Source organism: Moschus berezovskii, chromosome 25 (assembly GCF_049115385.1).
Source record: "Moschus berezovskii isolate FMDL1 chromosome 25, NW_MosBer_1.0, whole genome shotgun sequence".
NCBI classification, from domain to species: Eukaryota; Metazoa; Chordata; class Mammalia; order Artiodactyla; family Moschidae; genus Moschus; species Moschus berezovskii.
Genome location: NC_142484.1, coordinates 46096499 through 46122374, shown reverse-complemented (window position 1 = coordinate 46122374; position 25876 = coordinate 46096499).

The following is a 25876-nucleotide window of genomic DNA, read 5'->3' as shown; positions in this document are numbered from 1 at the left end:
GCATTTAAGAAAAAACACACTTATGAATTCATTACAGGAATTCTAAATGTATAAAATAAGGGTTAGGCCTTTTAAAGGGACAAATAGTATTTCTAATGAGAGCAAGTGAAAACTGAAACTCACGCACTCATTTATTCAATTTTTAAGGCAACAAATATTCCTTGAATGCTTATCCTAGTAGGAACTATGCAAGCCACAGAACATGACAAACAAGACACAGGAGAGTGTTTGCCAGGAGCCAAAAGGCTCACAGTGTGGGTGCCAAGACCAAGGGCAAGCAATGAAATCCAGGCTGAAGGGAGCCGGGGGCCCCCAGTGAACGGTAGGGGAAGGAAAGGAAAATAATTCCAAGGAATCGTTCAGAGGGTCTTCCACGAGAAAATGGTGGAGGAACCTGGACTGGAAAGAGGAAGATGGGATAGCCGGTTGATGGAGGGTGAGGAAGGCCTTCCGGGGACTTGGAAAAGCCACGTGCAAGGACTCAGAGCTGTCAGGACCACGGAACTGAAGCAACCGCAGTGTGTCTACCTCCAAGGGTGTGATGTTGGCGGAGGCAGCAGCTAGGTGAAGTTCCTGTCAGTAAAGTCTTTGGGGAAAGATAGCTTTTATTAATGGTGCAAGCCACCATCAGAAACTTCCTCCAAACCAGCTAAACCAAGTACACAACATTTAGGAATCATGTGACTTTTGTTACAATCGACAGTAAATCCGGCGCATCTCAAATCCCACAGTCTTTTTTTTTTTTCTCTCTTAGTAATATGTGTGCTACTCATTCAAGATCAAGCCTTCACCTCCTCGTTTTATGTCCAGTCATTCATCAGCAGCCCTGTTTTCTGAAGCTTGGTGAGTTCGGGGATGGGATGGTCCTTGGGCAATGGAAGGATGGCCTTGATTAGATGCTAAAGCTGACAGCTGTGTGCCTGCTTTTGGCTCTAGCTTCTGAGACATGTCACCAAGGCAGTTCCACACAAATAGAAGCGCAGCTCAAGCCTGAGGCTCATAGTGTCCTTTCTTTCTGCTTCGCTGCAGGCTCACAGCCTTGCTGCTATGTCTGCGATATTCTTTAGGGTGTTTGTGAAAAACATCAGGCCCTTGGTCTCTGGGGCTTGCTCAGGGAAATACTGTATAGCAGAGAGTGAAATCCATAACTGACATAAAAAGGACATTGACAGATAACTCTGCTGCATGCACATGGAGGTAACTGAGATATTTGACTGTTTTGTTGGTAACTCCAGCACTATGTGAGGTAATGCTTTACAGTTGGCCTTACTTGTTTTGACTGGTCATGAACTTGAGATGGGTGTGCTAGAGCTTGGGTGGGTCAGGGAGGCCTAAAAAGGATAGATATGCTTCCCCAAAATGAAAAGCCTGTGGGCCCTCAGGCTATAAAAATTTCCAAAATGTTTTTGTGTATTGATTTTCACTTTTGATTCAGCTCCATAGTACTCAAAATCTACCAGCTTTGATGTATTTAATGTGAAATGTCATGAGGTTGGCTTCTTAATTTACATGGTTCAATTTAAATATATGCAGCCAAGCCTCATTATTCATGGATTCTGTATTTGAAAATTTGCCTACCAGATAATTTATTTGTAACCCTCAGATCAATACTCACGGTGCTTTCATGGTCATTCGAAACCAAGTGCAGAGTGATGAAAAATTTCAGTTGCCTGACATGCGTGCTCCCAGCTGAGGTCAGACAAGGCATCTCTGCCTTCTTTTTTCATTTCTCATACTGTAAACAAGTATTCTTTCTGCAGCTGTGTTAGTGGTACTTTTTTATATTTTTTTTTTACCTCTTTGTTGGTGATTTCCCTACTTAAAATGGCCACAAGCGTAATACTGAGCCGCTGTCTAGGGTTCTGAATGCAAGAAGGCTGTGATACGCCTTATGGGGAAAATGTTTGCATTGATAAGCTTCCTTCAGGCATGAGCTATAGTGTTGTTGGCTGTGAGTTCACTGTTACTGAATTAGCAAGAATTTTTTTACTATTTTCTTTTGTGAGGGGGCACGCTGTGAGGTTTGTGGGATCTTAGTTCCCTGACCAGGGATCAAACTGGTGCCCACAGAAACGAAGGCATCACTTAAATACTGGATGCCAGGAAATCTTTTAACAGGAATATTAAAAAGATGTCCTTAAACAGAAATACAGAAGAAACACGGGTATATATTGATTAGTTGATCGAAAATATGGTGACCAGAGACTCTCGGACACTGAGTCTTGTGTTTTTCCTTGGAGTAATGGTTCAGTATTTACTAATTCAGCATTTGAGGTGACTTTCTGGAATGTAATCATCTTGAGTAACGTGAGTCAACTGTTGTTGTTGTTCAGTTGCTAAATTGTGTCCAACTCTTTATGACCCCATGGACTGCAGCATGCCATGCATCTCTGTGCTTCACTATCTCCCAGGGTTTGCTCAGACTCATGACCACTGAGTCTGTGATGCCATCCAACCATTTCATCTCTTGCCACCCTCTTCTCCTTTTCAACGGTACATGAAGTATATGATGTGTATATACACACATATATATACACACATGCATAGGTATATACACACACACCCATATACAAAAGCATAAAACAAAAGCTGTACATGAATGACTGTACATGAACATGTACATGAACATGTATGCGATGTGTATATACACACATATATACACACACATGCATAGGTATACACACACACCCCCATATACAAAAGCATAAAACAAAAGCTAGTGAGCCTAAATGTAATGTTAGCAGCTGGTGGATTGGACACCATATATATGGCTGTGTATTGTACTGTACTTACCAAAATGCTTTTAGATTTGAAAACTGGCCACCTGCCTCTCCGGGCCTTAATTTCCTCAAATAAGGGAGAGAACGTTGCCTCAAGAACCTTTTCCAGCTCTGCTATTCTGTCATTTTAAATTAAGCCCAGACAGGAGCCATTTAATTTAGATATTTAGTAGAGATTTAGTCTTAGAATCCAGTCCAGTGTTAATTATATGATACTTACGTATAGAGTTAAAAAAGGCACCCAAGAAACAAAAGAACAATGATAACTTGATTCACAAATATCCCAGGCAAGGAGATCCTCTATACAAAGTGAAAGTGAAAGTCGCTCAGTTGTGTCTGACTCTTTGCGGCCCCATGGACTATGTAGCACGTCAGGCTCCCCTGTCCATGGAATTCTCCAGACCAGAATACTGGAGTGGGTAGCCGTTTCCTTCTCCAGGGGAGCTTCCCAACCCAGGGATCGAACCCAGGTCTCCCTCATTGCAGGCTGATTCTTTATCAGCAGAGCCACCAAGGAAGCCCAAGAGTAGTCGAGTGGGTAGCCTGTCCCTTCTTAGGGGATCTTCCTAACCCAAGAATTGAACTGGGGTGTCCTGCATTGCAGGCGGATTCTTTACCAGCTAAACTACCAGGGAAGTCATATATAAACTTAGTCATATTAAACAAACAACGACTTTCAAATAATATGGGAAGTATCTAGTGATGAAGAAAACTTGTCATTTGAACAGTTTTTGTTTCTGTTTTTGATTAAATTAAAAAAGGACTTATAAGAGACAAGATTACTTATTTGGAAAAATGTGCTATGTATCCATAGCCTTTTCTTTAAATGTCCTCTAAGCACATTGCATAATAGAAAGAACATGGGATTTGGATTAAGTCAAACCTTACTTCAAAAATTTTTGTTTCACCAAATAGCCTATTTGTATGATCTTAGCAGAATTGTGTATCTTCTCTGAACCTTAGTTTCTTTGTCTATAAAAATGGTGACATTATTTTTCCTGTAAGGAGAAGATTATTAAAATATGAAGTAATCTTGTGAAAGCATGAAAGCATCTGGCAACAAGAGGGGTTCAAAATGCTAGTTCCATTTTTTTCTAGACCACAAATGACCATTATTTTCTAGGAAGACTTATAATGTACTAGTTAAGAGCACAGTCTTGAGGACTATGATACCAGAGTTTAAATTCCTGATCCATCATTTATAAGCTGGTTACTTAGAGCAAGTTATTTAACCTCTTGTTTCTCAGGTTTTTGTCTGTAAAATAAGGATGATAATAGCACCTATCTCATAGAACCACTGTATGATTTGAAATATTAATATCTATATTAGTTGCTTAGAACAGAATGGAAAGCCTTATTAGTGTGTGCTGTTATGACTGGTATTTCTAAGAACTGTGAGAAATCCTATGTAAGCCATTAAAGGTAGAGTAATAGAGAGTCTTGACTTGCATAAGGACTTCACATAAAGGTGAATTTTAAGGTAAACCAGATCTTGTACTTTTAGACTGACCAGATAAAGGATTGATACTTAGTCATTGATTACTTTATTGCTTTGTACTTCACTACAGTTCAATGATTTTATTTTAAAACCTTCATCCTTGATTTAAAATCTTTGAATGTATCCCTTGTTGTTCCGTGTTATGTCTTCTTCTGGCAGAGTTGTTCAGATGTGTACTTTTTACTGATAATAATGGCAACTTTTGTTGAGCAGTTCCTAGGCGTCAGGTCAGGGATTTAGCCCTACTTGTTAGCTAATGGATTAGTGTGTGTTATGGACGCTGAGAAGACACAGGCTCCTAGATGAAGCATAAAGGACATTTTATTGCTTGTGGTACCGCAAGCATCATGAGCGTCAGCAAATGCAGTGGTTCTCCTAGCCCTTTGCCGAGTCTCACAGAGATGAAGCGGTAAGGGTCCCGTGGATGCTCTGCGCATCATCAGATTTCATCGCAGCTGAGGAATATTACATTTGGGGACCTCATCATTTTGCAGCTAACAGTAAACAGCATTCTCTTAGACCCAGGGGGAGACAGTTCTTCATCCTTCAAAGTTGCTCCCTGCAAATACAACTCTGAGAAATGTTTGGGCAAAAACCATTTGGGCTTTGCATTCTTGGTACATCCAGCAAGAGGTGCAGGGGATGGGACTCAGGGCAGATTGCCTTTCTCAACACTGGTTCTAGGAACAATGCCAAATGCTTTAATTGGGGCAATGTTTCCTGGTAGATCACTATGTAGCTAATGTTCTGTGTATGTCTTACTCCTTTGAACAGGGTTGCCTCTGGGCAATATTATAAATTGGGTCCATTTTGTTTGTACCCCCTATCTCCCTATGGAAACCTCTTTTCCTTGCGCAAACTCCCACATTCAAGACTTACATTTTAATGGCTCTAATCTGATCTTTGAATGCCCATTTTCTTGGCCTGCCCCCATGCCACGTTCATCTCATTTCTTTCCCTTCTTTGTCCTGAAATAAAATTTACCCATTCTGTGGCCAGTCTCTTAGAACTCTTCTCACTTGTAAAGGGTCACTGAGAAACAAATGGAAATTAAAATATGTTCATAGATAGAAGGGTGGCTCATCAGAGAATATAAAATTTTAAGAGAGACCTTGTGAAGACGTGCTTTAGCCATGGAATCATCTGAATGGTGGAAATTTGGGATTTCAAGGCTATATATACAACTCCATATGTTTGCTCTGTGCATGGTGAGCCCTGGATCTCAGGGATATATTTAGTTTGATTTTATATGAAGCATTGGTTTTTGTGTTCTCTGAAAAGGAAAAAGGATATTTTGAGGTATAGATTTAAATGCCATTTCTTTTCACTCCCTATGGTCCAAGGGTTTATGAGATAAAGTTTTAGATCTTAGTGAAAGCTACAAGCAGTCGTGACTAAGTCTGTATAATATTAGGAGCTTCTCTCCTCCTAATAAGCAACCATTACCCAAACCATACTTTTTAATGGAGGTGCTGCCCAGGGAGTTCATGGCAACACATTAGAACGTGGAAAACGAAGCTTACTTAGGCCACAAAGCAGTGGCTCCATGACATAACGCTTCTATTGGCACCTGCATTTGGAGTCTGTAATGTTTTCTTCACTGTGCTTTCAAGACCCAAGTGATTTAAAAAGAAGTGACTGTGTTCATAAAAATGGGAAACTATAAACCAACATAAATGTCAGTTTTTATGTTGATATTTACATTTATCCCATGGAGAGACTGAATTGTGTAGTAATGTGATTCAATATTTTGGGGTCAGATATTTTGGTAACATTTGCAGATCAATAAATTAGACACATTCCATCTTAAATGATCAGAAATAGCTTCGTTTCCCAATGCGAGGCCAACTTAAATTTTCCAGCAGGGTACATTCCCTGCAGAATTGTTAATTGCACAAGTGCTATAATAGTATTACATTTTAACTACAACTATGGTAGATTTTCAAGCATCTCAGAGGTTATAAACTAGTCATTAAAATTCATTCCTGTTGGCAATTGGGTCTGCAGAGCCTCTAGCCAGAAAAGCACGCTTCTAATATTTATGTGATTTCCATTTTAACACAGCCATTTGAATTGCTTGTAATACTCCAGCCTTTGTAATGTGCTCCGTTTCCTATCCTGCCCCTACAGTTCTCACCAGGAAAGGGTGAGATTCCCTACATTAAAAAATGGTTGTTCGCCCCTCCCCCACCCAGGCTCAGGACTTCTTCTAGTAAGCCCATGTGATAAAGGCATGCTGTTTACAATGATAGTGGGAAGGCCGTTTTTATACTGCTGATGTGAAAGAAGCAAATAGGGGAAGATATAAGCTGTGTGTACTTCATCACAAGTGAACATCAGGCAGAAATCTGGTACTATTTATTCCCAGGTCCTTAAAAAATAATGCACCAGGTGATCACCAGGGAGCTGGCTTAGAGGAAATCAAGTTGTACTTACCATGACATTGATTTGTTTCACTCTTCTGGTCCATCTTGGTTTTCTTTCCTCAAGTGTGAGTTAGCACAGTCATTGTTGTCTAACAGTCATTTTTTTCACTCATTTTCTGTTAGAGTGGATGCTACTGAGAGCAGGACCCAGTCAGGGGTCATCTTTTCCTCTTTGTCCTAAGCTTCTAAGTCGGTGCCTAACAGTTAATAGATGCACCATGATGTGTAGGAGGTTCATGTCCTTATGGATTTGTTTTATTTCACTTAAACTGGAGAATTTAGCTCTAGGAAAGCCTTGACACTTTAATTCCAGTTTATTTTATTGAGTTGGACCCTGCTGAAATGATTATGGATTACCTGCTTGGCAATTACAAAAGATGGAAAATGTGATGTGGTTTCTGTCCTTTGAAAAATTCCAAATAATAGAGTGGAAGATGAGAAGACTAAGAGAAATAAGATGTACCACCTAAAAGTTATTTAAAAAAATTTAATGAATTTAAAAGGATCATACTGAACTTGTATGACATGGAATATTATATGTAAGGCTTTCAAAATGAAGTAGGGTACAGTAAAACAGGATAATTTGGGAGAAAAGTTTTTGATTATGGGAGTGACATGACTTGTTGGGAAACTTAATTTGGATGAAGAAAAGTTATGACAAACCTAGACAGCATATTAAAAAGCAGAGAAATAACTCTGCCAACAAAGGTTCGTATAGTCAAAGCTATGGTTTTTCTAGTGGTCGTGTATGGATGTGACAGTTGGACCACAAAGAAGGCTGAGCACTGAAGAATTGATGTTTTCAAACTGTGGTGCTGGAAAAAACTCTTGAGAGTCCCTTGGACAGCAAAGAAATCAAGCCAGTCAATCCTAAAGGAAATCAACCCTAAATATTCATTGGGAGGACTGATGCTGAAGCTGAAGCTCCAATACTTTGGCTACCTAATATAAAGAGTTGATTCATTTGAAAATAACCTGATGCTGGGAAAGATTTGATGGCAGGAGAAGAAGGGGGAGACAGAAGATGGATGGTTGGATGGCATCATGAACTCAATGGACACGAGTTTGAAGGAAATGGGGAGGGACAGGGAAGCCTGGCGTGCTGTGGTCCATGGGGTTGCAGAGTCAGACACGCGTGAAAGACTGAACACAAGGTGATAGTATCTTTCTAGAAATACTATGGAAGCAGAATTTACAGGACTTGGTAAATAGAGGAGTTTAACATGACTCTGGTTTTGAGCCTGTGTGACTTGGAAAGAAGAATTGATGACATTAAAAGAAATAGGGAAGGTAGGATGATGAATGCCATAGGAAGCAATCGGAAAAAGATGGTGATTTTGGATGTCAGTGTTTCAGGTGTTTTGAACACTGTGAAACCTCCTGTGTCTAGTACATTAGGGTGGGTAAGGCTAACAAAGAAGATGCCATTAGTCTGATGGATAAGGCATCTTGTCAGTTGCCAGTTCTGTGACCTAAGACAGCTTATCATCTGACTCCCACTATTTTTCATTTTCCTTGTTAGTATCAGAAAGAATTGACTTTTAGCTTAACATATGATGAATTCCTGGCAAGTACCAAGTGATTGGGAACCTGTTAAGAGATTCCCTGTGGACCAAGGGAATTTGCTCTGGATTCTCTACTCACTTTGGATCATGGCTGTTATCCCTCTATGGCTCCTCCCCAAACTTGGAGATTTGCTGTCACTGAGGTCATCAAAGCTGTCCAAATTGATGCTCATAGATGCTACCAGGGTCTCTGCCTTATGAATCATGAATCTTGTTGGTGAAAAGGAGGCCTTCACAAGATGCACGCTGTCAAATTTGCAAAAGTCTACTTCCATACAAAAAAAAAAAAAGGCCCAATTCACTGCATCACTTTGTACCCCTTTCTCAACTTTTGGTAAAAATATAAAACACCTTCATAATTTCCATAGATAAAGACAAGCACAATCACAGACAATCTTCTTTGACTTTGTGAGAAGTTCCTCCCTGAGACAGTTGAGTCCTCAGTTCCCCTTTGAAGCACCTACACCGTAATTCAGCAACATTTGATTGAGCAGAGTGATGCTGCCAATGTTCAGCCAGAGTTAACCTCAAAATGGAGACAGAAAACGGTAAAAGTGTTGCTCAGATGATTCGCCTGCATCTGGTGGAGAAGTCTGACTTTCTGCCTGCGATATTTTCTTATATAATTAGAAATGTATAAGTTTGATATTTATAGCTGGGAATATTTCCCCGATGGTTTTTGGTTCATTTTGTTTCTCATTAACCTTTATAAATATTCTAGTCAGAAATACCCTTCTATTTAGGATACAGTGCTTTCTTAGCTAGAGAATGAAATAATGTTTTAATATTCCTGTTATTTCCCTCTATCAACCATCCTGAGAGATACCACAGAGAAAGGCAGTATGGCATTCCTGGAAGGAATTTGGAGGTACAGAAACCTGGAATTCCATTCTGACTTTGTGATTTACTAGCTGTGTGACCTAAGGCAAATGATCACCCAGCTTTTTTTGTTTTTTCACTGATGTGATAGGTTAAGACCTGAACATCCTGGTGTTGTTGATAGGATCAGGTGGAATAATGGTGATCTTTGTCCTAAGGTCTTTAAGCCCTGTGTGTGTGTATGCTTGTCACTCAGTCGTGTCTGCCTCTTTTTGGCCCCACAGACTGGACAGCCCACCAGTCACCTCTGTCCATGGGGTTTTCCAGGCAAGAATATTGAAGCAGTTTTCCATTTCCTGCTGCATGGGATATTCCCAACCCAGGGATGGAACCTGCCTCTCTTGCATCCCCTGTATTGCAGGCAGATTCTTTACCGCCTTGAGGTTCTAGTTTTACTCCATGGGCCCAAATCCGATTATACTCTGGTCAAGATATTTTACATCTTTAAAGTCCATCCTCATCCATAAAATGAGGATTATAGTAATGCCTGTTTTATAAGCTTCTTATGATGGTGAATGAGCAAAACTGCAGAGAACATCGTGACTGGATAATATTAAATATTAAATGTTGTTAATAGCTATTTCAATTAGTACATAGTAGGGGCTCAGTAAAAGTAAGTTCTCTCATTTTCCTCCTTAATAATCCTTCAGGGTTTCTCTTCCATATATTAAGCAAGACAACTCTTAGAATATTGGAGAAAAAAAATTCTTACGTTTGTGCTGTTAATTTACAAAAGAGAAGCTCTTTTGTTGATTTTAGCTACTGACTTGTTTTGAATATAAGGATTGGGAACTCTGAGCTGAAGAAGAGTCTCCTTTCTTTAAAGCAGGTATGAATGTGTGCAGTCTTCTAGTTATTGAAATTTTAAGTTACTCTGGCTATCCCCCATCTATTGTCCTAGCTTGCAAGACATTTAAAAAAAAAACCCCTCCGGGTGCTATCTGTCTTTTCAGTTATCCTTTGCCTCACTTCCCCCTTTCTTATGAGAACATTTCTCAGTTCCTCTAGGCGCTGATTTCTCTTATGACAACTCTGAAATTTGTCGGTTTCTGCAGAGCCCATTTTCTTTGGGCTTAAAGCATTTTGGCTAGTAATGTAGCAGAATGTAATGTCAAAGAAATAATCAGTTCTGCAGTTTCCTAGTGTTAGCCACTCAGTCATGTCCAACTCTTTGCGACCCCATGGACTATGTAGTACGTCAGGCTCCTCTGTCCATGGAATTCTCCAGACAAGAATACTGGAGTGGGTAGCCATTCCCTTCTCCAGGGGGTCTTCCCAACCCAGGGATTGAACCTGGATCTCCTGCCTTGCAGGCAGATCCTTTACCACCTGAAATTCTCTATAACTAAGATATGACATAAATAAGGTAGGAAATAACAAAATACAATTTTCCAGAAGTCAGAATATAGAAGATAGAGCAGAGATCCTAGCACAGTTCAGGATGAACCATTCCACATTTATCTACTGATCTGCTCAATCTCTTACTGTAGTTACTAGCTACCTAATGTAGGCAGGATGTGGTTAGAGCCATAATACTGTACAATGACTGTTTAGAACAGTGATTGTTATGGGTTGAATTATGCTCTCCAAAAATTCGCACGCTGAATGAACTCAGTGCTTCAGAAGTGAGTATATTTGGAGATACATCCTTTAAAGAGATAACTGAATTAAAATGAGGCTGTTCTCATGGGCCCTAATACAATCTGACTGGTGTCTTTATAAGAGGAGAAAATCTAGCAACACAGAGAGACAGTGGGGTACTGACACAGTGATAAATGACCGAGTGGAGACACAGTGAGGAGGTGGCCATCTGCAAGGCAAGGAGAGAGACGTCAGCGGAAACCACCTGCTGACACCTAGATCTTCCCTCAACCTGACAAAGTGTGTTCCTGTTATTTAAGCTCCATCAGCCGGTGGTATTTTGCTATAGTAGCCTTAGCAAGCTAATAGGGCAATACTTTAGATGTGTGCTATATTTACAATCCTATAACTTTCATGTTGTCTTCACATTCATAGTATATAGCACAATTGCCAAAAGCATTGACTCTGAAACTAGATTCAAATTATCACTTGTGTGGCCTTAGACAAATTACTTAACCCCTTTGTTCAGTTTCTTTACCTACAGAATGGAAATGGTTATAAAATTGTCTACTCCAAAGGATTCCTCTTTTAGCAGCTGAGCCACAAGGGAAGCCCACGAATGCTGGAGTAAGTAGACTGTCGCTTCTCCAGAGGATCTTCCCGACCCAGGAATCAAACTGGGGTCTCCTGCATTTCAGGCAGATTCTTTACCAACTGAGCTATCAGGCAAGCCCACTCCATAGGATTACTCTCTGAATTAAGTTAGCTAATGTTTTAAATTATTTTAACACTTCTCTGCCAGAGAAGGCAATGGCAAGCCACTCCAGTACTCTTGCCTAGAAAATCCCACGGATGGAGGAGCCTGGTAGGCTGCAGTCCGTGGGGTCGCTATGGGTCGGACACGACTGAGCAACTTCACTTTCACTTTTCACTTTCACACATTGGAGAAGGAAATGGCAACCCACTCCAGTGCCTGGAGAATCCCAGGGACGGGGGAGCCTGGTGGGCTTCCGTCTATGGGGTCACACAGAGTCAGACACGACTGAAGTGACTTAGCAGCAGCAGCAGCAGAAACACTACTCTGCACATAGTTAGTTTTAAAAAGTTATTTCTTAAATTAGTAAAAAAGAGCATGTATCTTACTTCATTTTATTCCTCTTAAATCTTGTGAGCTAGAGAGAGAGAGAAGGTAAGGGATATAACCCTTACTGAGTCTTTACTATGGCATAGACAATGTGGTGACAATTTCACTCGCATATGAACATGGGAGATTGAATTTTGCCCACGTTTACATGCTGCTAAAAAGTGGTGAGCTTAGGGGCATTCTTCTACCTTAAATCTGAATCTATTGCTTTTTAATTTTATTCAGCATGCTCAAATATAGGAACAAAATCTAAATAAAGTGGAAAGGATATTCATCAAATTAAGTATTGTATCAAGCAAAGTTCAACTAGAGATCAGAACCAGTAATGTGTACATACATTTGCAGACCTATATGCCTACACTTAGATATATCGTGAATCTTTCTATCCACCATCAAACAATACACTATTTTATGTAATTAATTTTGAGGGCTAAGCAAATCTGAAGTGCACAAGACATTCATGAGTAGACTAAAATCCCATGGACACAAGATAGAGTTTGTTATCCACAGGTAGGAGTATCTGTCTGTCTATCTCTTCTCTTAGAGAGCAATGAACTCTTTAAAGGCTTCCAACTGATTAAGTGAGGCCCACCAGGACAATCTGTCTCATTTAAAGTCAGTCAGTTAGGACTTTAATTGCATCAGTGAAATATCTTCACAACAGCAGCTGGGATTTAATTAAAGAGTCAAGAGAAGATATGCTACAGCATGGCTGCTACATTCCATTCTCTACTCTTCTGAAAAAACAGCTCCTGTGGCTCACCCTATCTGAAACATACTGGAAGGGGACAATCTAAGGAAATGTAGTTTAGCTTAGTCAACTTGAGACACCTCGAAGTCATTGGGGATATTTTTAAACTAAAGACTGCCATTTACTATACCTGGAACTGGGGCACATTTTAATATGAGCTTCTTTTTATTAAATATTTGGCTCTTACAATAGCCTTTGAAATATTATTGCCATTTTATGAGTGAGAAAATAGAGGCTCCAATGGTTTAAATAACTAACCCAAGTCACAAATCAAGCTAGTATGATAACTACAATTAGAAATCAGAGCTGAGCCTGAAGACCACATATTTCAAAGCAGTAGGAAATCACCTCAAACTGCCTCTGAAGTTGTGACAGAACCTATGGTAGAGGAGAAACCAGTACTGGCTGGGCCTTAGTGAAGCTGCATTGTGAGCAGATAGGAAAAAATAATTAGAAGAGGGGAATCTGCAGTTTTAACCCCCTCCCCAGGACCAGGCTGTGGGCTCTTCAGAGTCTCCTCTGGGGAGAACTGTGCATTTACAGGAAATTAGAAATTACTCTTTTCTAGAGGGGGTGTGTGTGTATGTGTGTGTGATATATTATTCTAAAAAAGAGAGCTCTTTGATTTATATTTTGGGTATCTTCTTAATGAATCACATAGTACCTTTTCACAGTTCTGTGATGGATACTTTGATTAATGAAATAATGCTATTTATGAAATAAAATAAAAATGTCCATATTTAAATATTTGTTAATGATTCGGGCCACTTGCAAATTGGTAAGTAGACTCACTGCCATTATAGTAACTTTTATCATTTCGGATTTTACTATGTGCAAAGAAGTCTGTGTGGAGCCTTTGAACAACCTGCCTCATTTAAGCCTTACAACGACCATGTGAAGTTCACTGTATCCACACATGACTGACGAAGAAATGAAGGCCAAGGAAGGATAAGCAGCTTGCTCCAAGTGTACTGCATTTGTGTGGAAGAGTTACAGTGTGAGCGCGGTCTGGCTAATTCCAAAGGCCAGATGCCTAATAACCAAGGAAGCAAAATCCTCACAGAACGTTTCAGTGATAGGCAATTATTAAAGCTATAAAATTGTCTTACTTTAAAAAAAATAGTGCAAAGATTTAAAAAGACGAGATTTTTAAGTTATTGCATTGATTTTAAGTCAATCAACTCAAGTAAAGTATTGCAAATGATTGACCTCTGGTCTTTTGAAATCTTGTTTTGAAGCCCAGTAGGATAACTTGTCTTTGTGAATTTCCTTTTTACGATTCTTTGCTGACAACAGCTGAGACCTGAAATCACAGAGCCAGTCACCCTGCCACAGACTCTAGTCCCATTTTCTACCGATCCCTCATGATCAATTCTAATTCTGCAAGAATCTCTTCAAATACCCATTGGTTGACACACAATGGAAATTCAGGAAAATAACATTTTTAATGGGAGATTTTCCCACATTTATAACACCATTTGGTGCAATTAAAAGTGCCAGTTGACTTTAGTGGTAATAATCTGACACCCTTAACCAGTGGAGCAGAATGTACACTAGCATGTGCAAACAGAACGCATTTATTAGAATCTCGTTTTAGTTCTATAGCTATAAAGTAGCCATTTGTCAATAATCCTGTGCTTTTATAATGGCTGTGTAAAAATATATGAAAATACTAAGCGAGGCTGGTGTTCACTGAGAAAATTAAGGATGTATGATTGGTATATGCTTATGGAATTCTGGCAAATCACATCTTAGTGATAAGCTGTAATGACTATAATAAGGCATGGAAAATTCAGTCCAAATTTCAAAATGGGGTTCTAGTTAACAATAGAAGTTTAAAGGTTGATCTAATTAATGAATGTGCTTGCAATATTTTAAAGTGTAGTCATTTAAGTTTGGACATATAAGGCATTTAAATCATTTTAGACAGGCACTCAGAAACCATATCCATTGTACTTAATAACTGAAGACTGTATTTTTACATTGAGAGTACAATTTACATCAGAACTGCCTGTTGCGGAGTCACCATGAGTCCCTCGGATATTAACTGTTTGAACACATAGTTCTAAAACTCTAAATCCCTGGGAGAAAAGGCATACTTGTTTTAGTGTGAAAGAAAACTAAAACACACTGATCAATGAGAAATAATACTGAAGTTGTAAAGCTGGGCAAATTAGCTCCCATCTAGGCTTATATTTTCATGGAGAGGTGATTTGGTTTTTCTTTTTCTTCATCAGCGTATGTTTCCATCCACACAAAGTAATGTAAATCAGTGGTCTCTCCCAGTGTGACTTTTCTTTTTAAGAAAAAGAATGCATTTAAATTTTACCTTCTAAAGTAAGGAAAAGAGTAAAAAATCAACCACGACAGACACTCTCTCTATAAGTAATTCATTTGTTGAAATGGATACAAAATTTGGTGAAGACTCAAAGGAACACAACAATACACACACAGACAGACACAGACTCACAAATAAAACTGCTGAGACATCCACTGTGTTGAGGCTCAGATGTTATTTTTCTATGAAAATAACACAGATAAAGTGTTTATTAACTTCTCACAAAGGCTTTACTCAGGATCAACAAATCAACCAGGAGAAGCAAATCACTGAACAAGCACCCTGGGTGGGATGGTTTTGCTGTTTGCGGTGAGGCGTTGAACAACCACTGGACTGCTTCTGGGGAGAGAGGGAGAGGTCGGGGAGGGAGGGGCAGGGAAGAACCAGGGACTCACACTGGCCCTGAGATTGCTATTTACCCCTTAAAATAGAATTCTCATCTAGACGTCACATAAATATCCTAAGATTATCTGGGAATCTGGCTTTAATTAATGGGCCTGGATGTCCCTGGCTGAATCGCGTGAAAGCAACCTTTTTTTGTGAGCTGTTTACCACCTAAACTGTGCTGAACTGAAATGAGCATGATCAGGAAGGCACAACCGAGCCAGGCCTTCTGGGGAAAACCGGCTACCACTGCCCACGTTTCACTCTGATTATTCAAATGACAGTGTGCAGGAGGTGAGGGGGGAAAGGGTATATGACCCCCATGCCTAGAAGTGACTGCATGCTGTTTTCCAGAGAACAGTCACACCGTTTGTCAGGAAGCGGAATGAAACAGGGCAGCTGAGAAAATGTCTCCATTTTGGGTGTCATTCTGGAATATAGTTGCAATACAGTTCATTTGCATCTCATCTTTTGTTTGCTTGCTCGATATTCACAGAGGGAAGAAGGGAAGGAAAGCAACAATAGGAATGGCTCCCTGCAAACTCAGCTTTTCCCTTCCTCCTCCACTTACAATATAAGCTCCATCCGATTTTCAGTGGTCTAAATAAAACACATTGAGGATCTACTATTGCCGAGTCAAGGTGCCCCCTGAATGACATGCCCAAAGATGATTGATCCATAAGTCAAGTTCACAAAAGGCCACTGGGGATGAAAACAAGCCTCGGGTTTGAATTCCAGGTCCTATTACCAGCTTCATGACTTTGAGTGATTTACCTGATTTCTCTGAACCTCAATTTCCTGATCTGTAAGGTAGAGATAATAATAGTTGACACTGTCATCATCTTTGACATCATCATAATTTCTTATAGAATGTTAAGAATCTTGAAAGCAAATGCATGTAAAGAGGTTTTATAAAGTTAAAAGCGCTATATAAGGCTACTCATTATCATTGCTATTTTAAAACCACCTTCATCTCATCTCATGTGCTATTTGACAAGTTGCTCCTCTGTCAGTCAGCCTTTCCCGTGACTTCACAATCCTATCCACAGATGGCGGTGAGCTAGAAATGCAGAACCTAAAAAGTATTCTTTTTGAAAGTCTTGCCATTTTGCCAGATAGTTCAGTCTTTCTCACCTGGCATGACTGTACATTGCTTGAGAAGATTACCAGTTGGTATTGCTCTGGGCCTAAATTAGAGAAAATGTGGGGAGAAAAAGAATCCTTCTATTGGCAGCGAAATATCAATTCAGAAATCTAGTCCAGTTTAATGTAAAGCATTGGAATAATGACTTCCTTAAATAGCAGCCTCATAGTGACTATCAGGAGAGAAGGTTATGGGGTAACTTACCACATAACACAGACTGTATAAATTTTATGCTGGCTGTTTTAAGTACTTTATTTCCCCCACAGTAGTTAATAAGCTAGTAAAAAATAAAGGCAAACTTTTTAAACACTGAACACTCTGGCTGAGAGGTTTTATTTCTTGTTATGGGAAACTCTTGTAGACCAAGAACTGGACTGATAAGCATCTGTCCCGACAATCACTTTGATGATTTAATAAAAATAAGGCATTGGCCACCTGATGTGAAGCGCCGACTCATTGGAAAAGACCCTGATGCTGGGAAAGATTGAGGGCTGGAGAAGGGGTCGACAGAGGATGAGATGGTTAAATCATATCACCTACTCAATGGACATGAGTTTGAGCAAGCCCTGGGAGATAGTGGAGGACAAGGGAAGCCTGATGTGCTGCAGTCCATGAGGTCACAAAGAGTTGGATATGACTTAGCAACTGAACAACAACAATAATAACAACAGTAGCACGAACAAGGCATTGGAAGATGCTTCAGTATACTGTTTGAGAAACTGGAATTTGAAAGCAGACAGATCTGGGTTCAAGGAAAATTCAGGCACTTCATAGCTATGTGATTATTTTTAACCTTGATCTATCAATACTGTAAAAGCATCTTCATCAAGACTTCTTGGGAAGACAAAAACATGTGATAATGTATAAAAAGACATTGGAAAAATGTATCATCAATTCTGAAATTAGTTGCCTGTTGCTGTGTAACAAAGTATTTCACAATTTAGTGGCTTAAAAATACGCATTTATTATTGCAGTTTCCGTAGATCAGGACTTCAGGAACAGCTCTTCTGGATGGTTCTGTCTTGGATCTTCAATGAGATTACAGCTCTGATGTTGGCCAGGGATGCAGGCATCTGAAGACTTGACTGGAATGGGAAAATCCAGTTCCAAGAGAGCTCACTCACATGGCTATTGGCATGAGGCTCTGGCTGCTTTACCGGCTGACAGCAGGCGGCTCAGTTTCTTGCCACACTGGCCTCTCCAGAGGGCTGCTTCAGAGTCCTCACCACGTGGCAGCTGGCTTCTGCCAGAACAAGTGACCGAAAGAAAGCAAGATGTTAGACACTGTGTCTTTGATGACCTAGCTTTAGAAGTCACCAGCTACCGTTTCCATGATATCCTAATGCTTGCAAAATCAGCCCTATTAAGCGTGTAGGAGAATGGCTATACAAGAGCAAAAGTACTATGAGGCAGAGGTCATTGGGGTTCATCTTTGAGACAGACTACCACATATGGTAAAATAAGAAGCTATATGTATAGTGTATTCAGAATGTCCCTAAAGCAGAATGTCTCTCAGCTCCGAACACTGAAAGAAAGTCTGAGGGCTACTGTGTGTGTGTGATAAACAGGGACTCAAAGAAAGATGCAGGGGAAAGAAGATTTCTCCTAAGTACTGGTGGAATTAGGCCTTCATAATTCTTTTATTCTGAATTAAGCATGCAATTAAATTTTCCTATTCTCTCTAGGGAGCTCAAGTCACGACCTAAATGATCATTTTTTCTTTTTTTTTCTGGCTTAAAAAGTAACATTTCTTAAACTATCCAAAAAGAAAGCCTGATAATTTTTTTTTTTAACTCAGTTTGGCCTAGAAAAAAGAGAATTGATACTTTTAAACAAATATAAGCATCCATTCAGTGAGTTCAATCATATTCCATTGAAGCTAAATCATACATGGTAGGATATAAAACCAGGCCACGAGTCTGCTTTACTAGAGGTGTCTTGAAGTGTCTTCCTTATTAAGTGAAGTGAAGTGAAGTGAAAGTTGCTCAGTCGTGTCCCCATGGACTTTGCGACCCCATGGACTATACAGTCCATGGCATTCTCCAGGCCAGAATACTGGAGTGGGTAGCCATTCCCTTCTCCAGGGGATCTTCCCAACCCAGGAATCGAACCAGGGTCTCCTGCGTTGCAGGTGGATTCTTTACCAGTTGAGCCATCAAGGAAGCCTGTCTTCCTTATTAACTCTGTTATTTTTCTGTTATACTATTATAATGAGTCTTTATAATATTTTGTTTTGGGTGAGGATGGATGACAGAGATTAACAAGAGTCAAGGGCCTCAAGCAGGCTTCCTGTGACAGGAATGAGAAGTCAAATGTATTGTAAATAGTACTTCTTTTCTGTTTATCAATGTTTTAGCTAAATATTTATACATTCAGTGTGCAAGGGATCAATGGTGACTGTAACGCAGGACTCCACTCACTCCACCATTTTCTATCTTTGAGATCTTGAACAAACTACTAACCTCTTTGCAGCTCAATTTACTCATCCGTACACTGAATGTTAATAGTCTCTATCTTTAAGGGATTTGTAAGGATTAAATGAGCTACTATGGGTAAAGTATTTAGAACAGTGTCCCATATCTGCCAATCATCACGTATTAGTGATCTGCAGAGCAACTGCATGCGTTCATATCTGTATCACTCTTCCGGCCCCAATTCTGTTCTTTCCTTCTGTGTGAGTGTGTGTGTGAGTGTGTGCCTGTGTGAAATTCTTCGTCTTTTAGCCAATTTGTTAAGCAAGATTTATATTCTTAGCCGTAATGACGGTCACTGGGGAGAAACTTTCATTCATTCTTCTTTGATTCAACGAATCTATTTGAAGCCTCTACTGTGTGCTAGAAACTGTAGAAGGGGGGAGTCCTGGAGTAAAATCATAAATGTAAAGACACACACACACATGGAAATTCATATAAGGACATTAAAACCCAGACAGACATACAGGCATGCGTATAAAGAACTCCAGACTAGTACACAGATCCCAGGGCTATAAGGGTGAAAAAGAGGCTTGCACAAAATACAACGGTTCTGTGAAACAGAAAGCAGTCAGCACTACTGATAGAGGCGCCGCAGACGGGGATGGATTAAAGCTGGTCTTTAAAAGCGAGTTGGTTCAGGCAGACAGAAGACGCACAAAAAGGAGAAAGGCACGCCAAACAGAGGACAGAGCAAGAAAAACTTACACAAGGCGGAAAACGCCCACTATTTGAGGTGAGTGTGAAATACATCAGCATTCCTAGACCTTGGGCTTGCAGGTCATGAGTGGAGTTGATGGAAAAGCCCTGGTGTGGACGATGTGAGACTTCAGCTTACAGACATTCAGAGCCCCATTCACGCCCGTGGCCGCTGTTTGAAGGCGTTTAGAGCCCTTTTCCTTTGAGGTATTTATTTAGTCATTTGGAAGATTTGTTTCCCTGGAAAACTGGGAAAACTTCAAGTGAAAAGCCACAAGAAATAAAACAAGGTGAAATCAGTGTAATCACCTACTTGGGATATGCTTGGGAGCAGATTTGCACAAAGTACATTTGTGCCTTCCTTTGGGATTGCAGTTTATCCGAATTGGCTGCCCTAAGGCTCAAAGGATCCTTGTATGCAAGAATGACGGCTTCCTTGAAGTGGAAGGCTCAAACAAGGAGTGCTGGAGTCGGTGGAAGGGGCAGAAGGAGGGAGGAAATGAAATGGTCATGAGCAAAGGCTTTGGCGATGCGACTTATAACCCAGAGGAGAAGTACTGTTTCCTCTCGGTGTGATTTAAAGCAAATCACTTGTTCTCTCATTTAAGACTCTTCATCTGTAAAATTATAATAACTGAACACTGTTGACTCTATTGTTTGGACGATTTAAAGATATCACACATATAAAGCGCTTGGCACTTGGCTCACTGTAAGTGCTCAATAAGTGAAGAATATAATTTTTGGTGTTGTTGATGTGTTGTGGTTAATCTCATAGGTAATGTTCAGCATGGAGAGAGAGCTGAGTCTAGACACAGGGAACATATTAACTGAGACTGAGGATTTTGAGCTTCTATCACGTACAACATGATTGTACTGAGAACTTCCTGCCCCATTTTTCTGTAAATGGACAATAAGGGCTAATTTGGAGAGTACCAGTTCATCCTACCTTTGTTGATATAAGAGCAGCCTTTTTATCTACAAGGAGATTATTATTATTATTTTTTTTTTTGAGAGTGCATCAGTGGGAGTAATGAGGGAGAAAGAAGAGGGTCTCTGTCTAGCCAATCAGAAGAGCTGAATGACTGAATGATGCTGTTCAAACGCTGCTATTTGTATTTCCTTCTTCCAGCTTCTGCAGGAGTTGATGTACCTCCTCTGTGCTTCCCCAGCACTCAACGTAATGTCAAGTAGGATGGAAGAACAGAAACTCAGAGGTTAGGTCTTTCTGTGCCTTTTGTTTCTCATCTATAAAATAGGATACTTTTGTGTGGCTTAACTGATCTGATTTATGTAAGCCCTTATAGCAATGACTAGAACAGATGCTCTACAAGTGTTAGTTATTATTTTAGATGATCACTACCATGCACTATAATCATGAAGCCGACTGTTTATATCCACTGTTAGACTCCAAGCTGATTTATTTTGAAGAATATATCTGAAACTAGATATACACCCTAGAGAAACTATAGAAAAGTGAAAACTCAGGGTTCACTCTGCCAAGCAGTGGAGAAGGCCCTTTGTCCTTCAAAAGACAGAAGCAATCCCGGTCTCGGATGCAGGTGGCCGTGACCCAGAGAGGACCTGAGCCTGGCATCCTCTAAAGCCAAGTCATCCCAGAGCCTGATGTTCGCGCGTGAGACAATGTGTCCACGCCAAGAGCATCCAAGGGGCCAGGCCAGCGTTACACAGAGTGGATGCTTTATTGGCTGAACCTCCTTGGGGCCTTGCCAGGGAAAGGTGGGACGGGGCAGAGACCATGGAAGAAGGCCTGGGAAGCGAGGCTGCTGAGAAAGGAGTACACTGCTGAACGTATTTCACAGCCTCTGTCCCTGCATCCCCGACCTCTGCTTCCCGTACAGTCAGTTCACAATGGCAGCAACAGATGTGTGGTGCCTGAAAGGTGCTACCCTTTATAAGCCGCTGAGACTTTTGAAAATTATTTTTTTAATAATGGCTGTGTGTATTCTAAATTCCAGGAAGTCCGAGTCAAAGTAGCTCCAGAGAATCATAAGCTTTGGAAATAACGCACCTGGGAAAGTTCTATTGTTTAGTATCGACTCCATCATTACGCCCAGGACGATCAGAAAATTGCACCTCAATTTTGCCCTTTCAATCCCCAGAACTGACACTGTCAAGGGTCATGGTTGCCACCCAAACTGTAAGACTCTGGATTTAAACTTGGTCCTTTTTTCTTACATTTTAGCTTGGGATCAGAAGGCTAAGGGATAGCATTGTCTGCATTGTCTCAGAAACGTTTCATATTAAACACTTTTTTCCAGTCCTTTCTTCCTTTCACTCACTTTATTTCTAGACTCATATTATTTTATTTTTATTAATTTATTTTAGGCTTGTTTTGTTTTAGCCATTGGGTTTTTTTGTTTCTGATATAACTCATAATAGTACATTTGAGAAGTAAAAAACTAGAAAAATAAAATTTTGACTTTTCACCATTCAATAGACTGAGAGATGACTGATGCTGCTGCTGCTAAGTTGCTTCAGTTGTGTCCAACTCTGTGCGACCCCATAGACGGAAGCCCACGAGGCTCCCCCGTCCTTGGGATTCTCCAGGCAAGAACACTGGAATGGGTTGCCATTTCCTTCTCCAATGCGTGAAAGTGAAAAGTGAAAGTGAAGTCGCTCAGTCTTGTCCGACCCTCAGCGACCCCATGGACTGCAGCCTTCCAGGCTCCTCCATCCATGGGATTTTCCAGGCAAGAGTACTGGAGTGGGGTGCCATTGCCTTCTCTGAGAGATGACTAAACAAATGCAAATTATCATATTTTTAGCTTTTTTACAATTATAAATCATGTGGCTAAAAACATTCTTGGACATATCCTCTGTTGTGTATATGCAAGAAGTGATATAGGGTAGAGCAAGAAATTCTATGAAGCAGTATGACTGGATATTAGGAGATTCAGAACTTTACTAGATAATACTGGCTTCCCTGATAGCTCAATTGGTAAAGGATCCACCTGCAATGCAGGAGACTCCATTTCGATTCCTGGGTCGGAAAGATCTGCAAGAGAAGGGATAGAATACCCACTCCAGTATTCTTGGGCTTCCCTTATGGCTTAACTTGTAAAGAATCCACCTGCAATGCGGGAGACCTGCGTTCAATCCCTGGGTTGGGAAGATCCCCTGGAGAAGGGAAGGGTTACCCACTCCAGTATTCTGGCCTGGAGAGTTCCATGGACTGGATAGCCCACGGGTTTGCAAAGACTGAGTCAGACACAACTGAGCGACTAAGCACAGCACAGCAGCACAGAAAAGTAAGGGTTCTATTGCTCCTAATTGTCAACACTTGGTTTTTCAGACATGTTTTTTTTTTTTTTTTTTTTTTTACCATCTGGCAGATCTTATTTACAGTATCTATTTTTAAAAACTGTTAGGGAGTTTTTGTTTGTTTAATTTTTGCATCTCCTTATGTTTTGAAGCTTGTAGCCTTTGTGCATTTGGGGCAGTGTTTTTTATTTTATTTTTTTAATTATTTTTTATTTTATTGGAGGCAAATTACCTTACATTAATATATTGGTTGGTTTTGCCATACACTGACACGAATCCACCCCGGGTGTACATGTGTTCCCTTTCTTGAACCCCCCTCCCACCTCCCTCTTCCCCATATCCTCCCTCCAGGTCATCCCCGTGCACTAGCCCCAAGCATCCTGTATCATGTGTTGAACCTGGACTGGTGATTCATTTCACATATGATAATATACAGCCATCAAGTTGAGCTACAACAATTTCTGCTTCCAAATCTCCATGCCTTTACATAGTCTCCTTCTGCCTTGTTTCAGGGTCTTTCTGTTTGGTAGACTGTGGTAGAAGTGACTGTATATGATCCCTGAGGATTTGTTACAGAACAGGCGAACATGTTCTCTCTGCTAGATTGCTCTGTCTGGGGGAAATCAGCTGCCATTGCTGTGCAGACCCTCAAGCAGTCCCATGGAGAGGCTCATCTGGGAGAGCACTGAGGCCTTCTGTCAATAAGCATGTGAATGGGCGATCTGGGCAATGACCCCTCACCACCAGTCAAGGGTTCAAGTGACGGCAGCCCTCCCGAGCCACCATCTTGACTGTAATCTGGAGACTGTGAGCCAGAGTCACCAGCTAGGCTGCTACTGAATTCCTGACCCACAGAAACTGAGATAACAAATGTTGGTTGATTTCACAGCTACATTTTGAATAATTTGCAGAGCAATAGATAAATAATACAATATTGATTTATAGAAGCATCTCATATAAGTGGTTATAAAATATTAAAAAGTTCTTACTAATCAAATGCCTTGCAAACATTTTATCAGTTTCTCATTGAATTCTACTCCTTAAACAAAATATCCTTTGTCTTTTAAACTGAATTTTCTCTGGAATTCTAGGAGATTTTGATATATTAAACCATATTTTTATTTTTCTATTATATCTTTACCAGAACTTACCATTATAAACTTATTTTTTTAAATTTTTATTGGAGGCTAATTATTTTACAATATTATATTGGTTGGTTTTGCCATACATTGACATGAATTCGTCCCGGGTGTACATGAGTTCCCCCTCCTGAACCCCCCTCCCACCTCTCTCCTCCCCTTATCCTCCCTCTGGGTCATCCCCGCATACCAGACCCGAGCATCCTGTAACATGCATCGACCCTGAACTGGCGATTCTTTTCACATATGATAATATACATGTTTCAATGCCATTCTCCCATTGTTATTTTTAACAGCACATGATCAGGTTGCTTAGACCTAGTTTCAGATTATTTGCATTATAATTATAATGTTTAACCTGTTTACATCTATTGTGAACAAATTGTTTTTATTGTTAAATTCTGATTTATGCTTTCCATTTTTTCTGTGTGTTGCCTTGCTGATGCATTTCTCTTACATACATATATATGTATATTTTGTTTTTAAGTGTATTTTTTAGACTGTAGATCTTACACATCTGTGTAAAAAATTTTATTTCCAAGATGTGTTTATAAAGTAATAATTGAACCAACATCTTAATTATAAAAATCAAGAAAACACAAGGTCAAAGTCACTGATCTTTAAAATGTGGGTCAAAACACATTCAGTTCAGTTCAGTTCAGTCGTTCAGTTGTGTCCGACTCTCTGAGACCCTATGAATCACAGCATGCCAGGCCTCCCTGTCCATCACCAACTCCCGGAGTTCACTCAAACTCATGTCCATCGAGTTGGTGATGCCATCCAGCCATCTCATTCTCTGTCGTCCCCTTCACCTCCCGCTCCCACACATTAGTGGGTCATAAACCCAATTTAGTGCACTGTGTTTCAAGTCTTTAGCTGTGGCCCACATTAAAAACTCATTTTACCTCACAATCAAGTATAGCAAGATGCTGAATAAGAAAGATGCATGTTTTTGCTGGATAATAATAAGAAACATGCATGTTATTGTGGATTATAGTCAGAACAATTAAAAAAAATCAGTCTGTCTATTCAACATTTATCTATAAAAGTAAGAAAGTTGATGTGTCTTATTTTTGTCACCATTTCCCTACACACTTCCTAATTTTTATTGTTAATAACAGAATTTAATTTTTTCCTTTTCAGAAAATAGCTTTATTGAGGTACAACTTATATACTATAAAATCCACCATTTTAAGGGTCATCGTTAAAATGATCCTTAAGTCATTTCAGTACATTTCCAGATTCATGCAATCATCCCTCAGTCCAGTTTTGGAACACAGCCACAGATACAGTGAATATTATTAATACTTATTGTATCTGATGCATCTTCCAATTTTTTTTTTTGTGTGTGTGTGTGTGTTCTCTCTTTTTTTTTTTTTAATTTATTTTATTGGAGGCAAATTACCTTACATTAATATATTAGTTGGTTTTGCCATACATTGACACGAATCCACCCTGGGTGTACATGTGTTCCCTTTCTTGAACCCCCTTCCCACCTCCCTCTTCCCCATATCCTCCCTCCAGGTCATCCCCGTGCACCAGCCCCAAGCAAAAAGTATATATCAAAATTATATTTTTGTTATATTTAATTGATTTAAATGTTTACCAGAATATTATTATTCCCCTAAGAATGTAGTTATTGAATTTAAAAATTTGATTCTTATTCAGGTTTGCTCTAGAACCTCATAGGGTAATTTGTTGAGGAAGGTATTATTACTTATTATATTAATGAATATAATCTTTTTATTTTATTTTTTATTTTATTATTAAGGTTTTTCCAGTAGCCATCCATGGA